We start from the raw sequence: 8514 nt of genomic DNA, 5'->3' as shown, positions 1-8514 counted from the left end.
CAGTAGCCGGAAAAGACAGTCGTAAAAAAACAGTATACTCGTGTGAAGATAGAAGGAATATATCATAATTGTAGTAAAGAGGAGATAGCAGACACATTTACACATAGTACACAGTGGCTGGTTAATTTTGTACAATTGGATGGGTGTGGAATTAGGATGGCGCTGGTGGCCACACTCACATGCAGGGTGTTCAGTACAATAAAGTCAGGTGTGTAGTCAGGTTATGTCCCACCTTGTACCTGCCTCACCTTCCCTTGAACACCTGGGCAGGGATGAACAAACACACTTACTAGCAAGTCCCTTCAGTAACTAAAACGTGTTTTTGGCAGGAAAAAAAAAAAAAAAAAAAAACTGAGGAAGAAAAATACTCTGCTTCCCTTGTCCAAATACTAGGAAATTATAATGCAATAGCTTCATGCCCGTCCTGCTGTCCAAAAACTTATTACAGGTAAAACATTATTAAACAAATATTATTAAAACAAATGACTTGTAATAATGTTTTACCTGTAATAAGTTTCTCCAGATCAAGACATACAGGAAGCGTTTGCATTCTAATTTCCAAGTTTTTGATGTAAGTATCTTGAAATCTATTCCTTGCCTTAGCCAAGATATATTATGGAAGAACAAAGAGACATGAGAGGAGTATATAAGATCTTCTTTTTCCTTTCTTGCGAATAACTTACGGCCACATTCCTCGTAACTTTCGCATACAGGGTGTCCAGTGAAGTAATCGCGCATGTATAGTCAGGTTGCGTTCCATCTTATTGCTGCTCCTGCACATCCGGCCAAGAATGTATAAACAAACATATTATTTCCCTGCCGTGTTGTTTTACAGAAGGGACGAAGAAGCGCGAGTGCAGAATTTTATCATGCCACTTTTCCTTCTTGAAAAAATGAACCTTCAGACGCTGATCTAGAGTGCGAGCTGTTTGCGGAATCGTTTAATCTCATCCAGTTGGTAAAGCAACCAACCATAATACCCGATAATCCTGACCATAATGCCCATATCTTGGATTTATTCTTGACAAATAAACCAGATCAATATAGGATAGAGGTACTGTCACCACCTGAATCCTCTGACCACACTTTCATCAAAGCCTCATTAGTTAACCCTCCCACACCTCCCCGTTCTGAACCTGTCAGGGTGACCCAATGGGACTTTGATAGGGCAGACTGGGATGGATTTAGAAATTATCTTGCTGACATTCCATGGCAGTCTTTCATCTCTAGTGATCCCCCAATTCTACCCAGTCCCACATTTGCGACTTAATACTAGCTGGTAGGGATTTATTCATACCAAGTCAACAGTTCACTAAAAGATCGAACTCTCCAAAATGGTTTGATGGCAACTGTGCCAGAGCTACAGCCCAAAAGTCATTAGCATATAACTCTTACTTAAAATCAAAAATATCTGAATCACTCTCCCAATTTAAAATTGCTAGAAATCATGCAAATGCTGTATTAAATCTATCTATATCAAACTTTCTTCAAAAGCAAGCATCAAAACTACTTAACAACCCTAATGACAATATAATATTCTGGTCAACTCTTAATTCTTTCAGTAATAACTTTAACAAGTCATCTTCCATTCCCCCACTAAAATCTTCAGATGGCAACATTACAAATGACCCGCGTGGGAAAGCAGATATCTTTGCCAGTACCTTTGCCAGAAACTCTACCATAGACGATACCAGCCAGAATGTCCCAGTACTGGAACTTGATTCTCTCGAAATTGCCCCACTTAAAATACAGACAAGATAAGTAAAATCCATTCTAGACAATTTACCCACCAACAAAGCTCCAGGCCCAGATGGAATTCCGCCAATTGTTTTGAAAAAGTATTCCCCTGAACTTGCCTCTGTCCTAGCTAAATTATTCAGACTATGCATACGTACTTCTTTATTCGCAAATTCATGGAAAGAAGCGAATATCCACCCAATTCCGAAGAAAGGAAGTTCGTCTGACCCCTCTGATTACGGACCAATAGCTGTCACATCTTCTCTTGGTAAGGTATTTGAAACTTTAAAAAGCACATTGTTAAACATCTTGAATCCAACAACTTAATTAGTGATAGACAATATGGTTTTCGCCACGAAAGATCCACCATTGACATACTCAATCTCTTAACTCATACCATCCATCACTCAATTGATCTTTTTGGAGAAACTCATGCAGTAGCTCTTGATATTTCTAAAGCTTTCGACAAAGTATGGCACCGTTCCCTGCTGTCCAACCTCCCCTGCTATGGACTAACGTCTTATGTTCCTTTGATTTCTTCATATCTTAGTGACAGGAAAATAAGAGTAAAAGTAGATGATGTATATTCCAATTTCCACTCAATTAACGCCAGCGTGCCACAGAGATCATTTCTGGCGCCAACCCTATTTCTGGTTCATATTAATGATCTCTTATCTGTCACCCACAATCCCATTCACTCATATGCAGATGACTCGACACTACATAGTTCATTCACACTCAGACACCCATTTACAAAGGCTAATATCTCTACCTCTCAACTCAGTACAGCCATCTCCATAAATCAAGATCTATCTACAATCAGTGAATGGGGACAAAACAACCTTGTCTCTTTTAATGCTAATAAAACTAAATATATACAGTTTACTAATAGACAGATATTGCCAGATTCGTACATTACCTTCAGTGCTACTAATATTCCCATCTCCAAAAGTATTGAAATTCTTGGTGTCTCACGTAACAGTGCCCTCAGCTGGACCTCTCATGTCAGATCACTTGCTAAAACCGCCTCAAAGAAACTTGGATTATTGTACAGAGTCCGTAACTTCTTCGCCGATGAGCAGTTAGCTATAATTTATAAGAGTCATGTGCGCTCTCAGCTTGAATATTGCTCACCCTTGTGGAATGGTTGTGGAGAGGTTGCATTAAGACAACTAGACAAAATTCAGAACAAAGCTGTTAGAATCATTAACAACCCTGTCATTACATATAAACAACCTCCCCTGCAAGTAAGAAGGAATGTTGCCTCCCTTGCATTATTTTACAGATATTATTTTGGCAAATACTCAGACGAAGTTGCGTCCATGGTGCCACCTCTCCATGCCTTCCCTCGTGCTACACGGGCATCTGGTAGCGCTCATGACTGGAGTGTCACTCAGCCATATTGCAGAACTTCTGCCTATCAGAATTCTTTCATTCCCCGAACTCCATCTCTCTGGAATTCGCTTCCCCAGAGTTGTTTTCCTCCAAATTTCAACCCACAGCTGTTCAAGTCTAACTGTTACAGATATTTTATGAACGGAGAACGCCAGTAATCTGGTGTATGGATTGTTTATTTTTTTCCTCATTTGTTTTTCCTTCCTCCGTTCTGTTATTTATAAAAAAAGAATATATATCTTCAGTTGTTCATATGAAAGATAAAAGAAGTACGGTCCATACTCCACTCATGTCACATTCTTCCTGCAGAGCAAACCTTAATTATGAAAGAAATGTGATAGCAAGACATTTGTAGGAAAGAAATAAAAGGAAAATGTAGAATCTACCAACGTCCCTCGTTCCTAATCAAAAAAAAAAAAAAAAAAGACTTTAGAGGAAAATTATTGTATGCAAATGCAAATAAAGGAAACTGTAGAAACTCTCTCATATTCCTGATACAAAACCAGGCTTGGTTAGGAGGTAACATATTGTAGGTTATTTGCAGGAAAGATAAGAGATGCTATAAGGATTCAGAAGCTCTCTATGTCTTTTTCTTTCCAGCAAACAAATCTCGGTTACAGTATCAAAAGATGTTCACAGAAGTGAGAGGAAAACTGTAGAAACTTTCCTTCCTCTCATTCCACCCACCCACCCAATGCAGAGTTACGCTGGAGAAAATGATCGTAAGTTTATCAGGATATACCAGCTTAAGTTGCTCTAGCTTCTCACACGCCTCAGTTTCTCAAAGCACAACATCTAACTTCACCTGACCAGACCTAACCTGGTCACGGGACATGCCTAATCTAACGTAACCTAACTTAATATAACCATGAGAAGTCCACACAGACGAATACAAAAGTTTGATGGAAAGAATAATAAATAAAAGTCGAGATGAAGAAGGGATTAAGATTTGTGTTAGTTTTTATTCACTATTTTCACATTTCTTTTTAATATCTTGATCCCAGGAAATATTTCATAGCTCTTAACTTCCGTATGTTTTGGGTTTAATTTTTTCTCCCCCCCCCCCTCTTTTTCTCCCTGTCCCTGTCCCTGTTTATACTGTACAATGTTCGTGTCTTAATAGGCTAGGTTAGATTCGGACATATTCTGGCATTCTGACGCAAATTTTAGGACTATATACGTTTTATTACAAACTGGAATAACACCCTTTTTCATTGAGCATTGTTGTGGGTATGTTGGTTCTGTCACTTGAATCGTGTCTGACACTGAGCCACGGAACCCCCAGATCTTAGGCCAAGAGAACCATGCGTTTTTTTCTTTTATCCCGACATAAACGATCGGAGTTTGTGTGAGAAAGTGTCCGATCGTTCTTTAGTTTACAAGGCACTTAAATAAGTAAGCCATAAGATAAGATTAAAGGTTACTGAAGCTGTTCTTGGAAAATAAGTCAAGAAAGAAACATTACTACACACGTCAGTACATTCGACAACTAAAGTTGATATTCAGATCTCAAAAACTATTTAACCAGTCACCTCACCTCTCATAATCCTATTCTTGCCCTGCTCTCTCAAAAGTTTCATTCTTGGGCCGATCACATTCTAAGACTAAAGTTCGTTGCCCTCTCTACCACGTTCATCCAACCTTATATTTAACGATCGGCATGTAACATTGATTGTAGTGGTCGTGTTCTAGGAAAGGTTGGGTATTAGCAAAAACGAATCCTAAATAGCCGTAATGTAATGGATAGGCATTAATCTAAGCACTCCTCTATTTCTTACATATCGCACTGGTGTGGATGTGCATGTGCGTACATTTGTGCGAGTGCGTGCGTGTGTTGTACATGTGTGTAGCGTGAAGTCTGCTGTCAGTAGTAGAAGGACATATATTAACAAAATAAGGGCAGGATTTTTTTTTTTTTTTTTTTTTACGACTTTTCGTCATGATTAAGACCAGGTTAATTACAGATGTACGAGTATATCCGGCTTAGTCTCATGTGTTCGTGAATGAGTAACGTGGCTCCATTTGCTATTGTCAGATCATCATCGAGTTTATGGCTTAAATCCCTCCTTCCTGGATCACTTAATCGACCATTGATAGAATTACTGTGCCATCCCAGCCAGTACATGGACACACCAAAAGTCATCACTCTCTCTCTCTCTCTCTCTCTCTCTCTCTCTCTCCTCTCTCTCTCTCTCTCTCTCTCTCTCTCTCTCTCTCTCTCTCTCTCTCTCTCTCTTCATCTGTTATCATGTTTTTGTTTTTCTTGGAGGGAACAATTTGCAGGCTCTTGGCCTTTCGTTCCTGCTTACCTGCATAAAAAAAAAAAAAAAAAAAAAGGAACCGGAGTCTGGGGTCTTGATACGTTTATTGGTGGTACAGTTTACTTAGTCACACACTCCACTCTTCACGTGCACGTTTATTTTATTTTATTTTTTTTTACAGTTTTCAGTTCCTTCAGATGAAAAGACGCTTTTATCTGCTCTTGAGAATAGCCATGTTTGCTATTCTATCTATTCTATTCTATATACCTAGGCTGCTTCCCCCAAGGAAAGGGAGGTAGCCGAGACAGGACGACACACTCCCCATTTACTCATCCATTCAAACACATTCATTCGCATCTTAGCCCCAAAGGGGAGAACGGACAGATCCTCACCGCACCACACTGCACAAGGGTCAACTGCGCAATGCAATCAGTGACATCCGCAGCAGGGTCCGACAGCAGAGCTGGTTTACCCCTGCCACATCATAACAGACTGATCCCCTTACCCGCACCTGACCTGAAATAGCTGATCAGACCAAATGCGGGAGAATATCCCCTCAGGGCTGCGTCATCACTTATTCATTCACAATTTCTCTCCACCCATTTCTGTCACGCACAGCCACTCTTCCTTGCTCAACAGACATCCCTCTCGCATCCAGCGCTCTCTTCACACTGTCCATCCATCCTATTCGTGGTCTTCCTCTCAGCCTTACACCTCTCACATCAGATCTAGTTATCTTTTTCACCAACCGCTCATTATCCATTCTCTCCATATGCCATAACCATCGCAACACCCTCTGCTCAACTCTACCAGCCATCTCCTGAACAACTCCAGTTCTCCTTCGCACTTCATCATTCCGCACTCGATCCATACGCGTCACTCCACACATACTCCTCAGACACCTCATCTCCATTACATTCAAACTTTTCCTCTCTGCTACACCCATATTCCATGTTTCAGCCCCATATAATGCAGTCGGTACCACAACACCCTCATACAACCTTCTCTTTACATCCATTCTAAGCGAACGACATCTAAACACTTTTTTCGTTCCTCCCAGCACCTTTCCTACTTCATTTATTCTAAACTTCACCTCAGCATCTATTCTTCCATCCACAGCAACATGTGACCCTAGATATTTAAAACCGCCAATAAACGTATCAAGACCCTAGACTCCGGTACCTATGTTTGCTACGAAAAGAAAAAAACAACAACATACATCTATCCAGTTGTTTATGTAGAGGCTACAGGCTTAACGATTAACTTAAATAAAATATACAGCATTACTCCCACAATTCCTTCAGCCTCACACTTTCACACACCCTGACTTACGTCCAAGGGATATATGTACTAAGACTTCTGTACAGGTAGATGTGTTTAAACATACTTCCCACAGATTATGACTACGTATTCACTAATACGGAGCGTCAAACCCATGAATAATGTAGATAACGCCACCGTCTAATAGAAGTCTGGGAAAACTTCTTGTAAGAGAAACATATGGACCAAGGAAGGCATTAAAGGGTATTAGTAGGAACAGATGGAGAGAGTGGTGGCCTATTAAGGAGACTCAGCGTAGGAAACTGTCGTGTGTGGGGTGTCACGAGCAGGATTAAGGTAGGGGATTTACGTAGAGCTGGGGAAGTGTTGTGGAAGTGGAGAGGTGATGTGGAATGATGTAGGGATGTTGTGATGGTAGAGGGATGTTATGGGAGTGGAGAGGGGAAGTGTATATGGAGAGATGTAGGGATGTTTTTGTAGTAGAGGGGTGTTGTGAGGCACTGTAGAGGATAGGCAAAGGGATACGGTCTGTTTTAGTGAGGAAACTAACAAAGAAAATCGATGTGTAATACGAAACTGTGATATAATGCTACTTCCTCAGGCAAAGGACGACGCACTTATGACTTTTTGACTGCTGCGAGATAGTAGGCTGCGTGGCACATCTTACCGATTTTTTTGCATATTACATCAACATATCAGCCTGTGCTTTACTGAGGAAAACTGCCGATGCTCCAAATATAAAAACACCGTAAAAAACATATCACAGTGTAATATGTATAATAAATCACAAAGGAAGAGGTGATACGAAATCCTCAAAACCATGCAGACTCCAACAAAAAGACAGAAGACAGGTTAACGAAAAGTGAACAGTTCGGAAAGTAAGAAATTTAGACTCTGAGGAGTGAATGGTGATGAGATACAGGGGAGAGGCATGTGCTAGAGAGAGAGAGAGAGAGAGAGAGAAAGAGAGAGAGAGAGAGAGAGAGAGATAACGATGTGGTAAAGAAAAACACTGAATGGGGTCAGTAAAAGGAAGAAGGCTACTGAGGCGAAATTCCAAACCTTTAGTTCCACCCTTCTTGACAGAGATGTATTGTATGTCATTAGCCTTGTACAGGTAGTGAATATGCTGCAAAGGTGAATAAGAAATGAGGGGAAAAGGAGCTGCTGGTGTTGGCTATATTATGTTATCTGTATGGAAGAGTTATGGAATTAATGACCTGTAGTGACTCGTTTGATGTAGCCTGATACTGGCGGGGAGGCTCTGCTGTGCTCGTTATTGTTGTGCTTTGCCAAAAAAATTGGACGGCTTCTGGTCCTCAGGTTGTAGTGATGGAACTTTCTGTGACTTGAAAAGTAACTCTGGCCAACACAGGATTACAGCATCGACATGGGTGTGAGAGGCATTTGAAAGGTTCTTGTGGAAACGTGTTGTGCTGGTGGCCGTGTTTGTCAGTGAGTGTGTAGCTTGTACACCAGTGAATGTGTAGCTTGTACACCAGTGAGTGTGTAGCTTGTACACCAGTGAGTGTGTAGCTTGTACACCAGTGAGTGTGTAGCTTGTACACCAGTGAGTGTGTAGCTTGTACACCAGTGAGTGTGTAGCATGTACACCAGTGAGTGTGTAGCTTGTACACCAGTGAGTGTGTAGCTTGTACACCAGTGAGTGTGTAGCTTGTACACCAGTGAGTCTGTAGCTTGTACATCAGTGAGTCTGTAGCTTGTACACCAGTGAGTCTGTAGCTTGTACACCAGTGAGTCTGTAGCTTGTACACCAGTGATAACCTCCTCAGGGTGCGAACATGTAAGAATTATGTACTACTGCATCTGCTTAAGTCAG

The sequence above is a fragment of the Coenobita brevimanus genome, chromosome 114 (assembly GCF_032717465.1).
Source record: "Coenobita brevimanus isolate Jiangsu-jjx chromosome 114, ASM3271746v2, whole genome shotgun sequence".
NCBI lineage: Eukaryota > Metazoa > Arthropoda > Malacostraca > Decapoda > Coenobitidae > Coenobita > Coenobita brevimanus.
Note: the sequence above shows the minus strand (reverse complement) of the source record.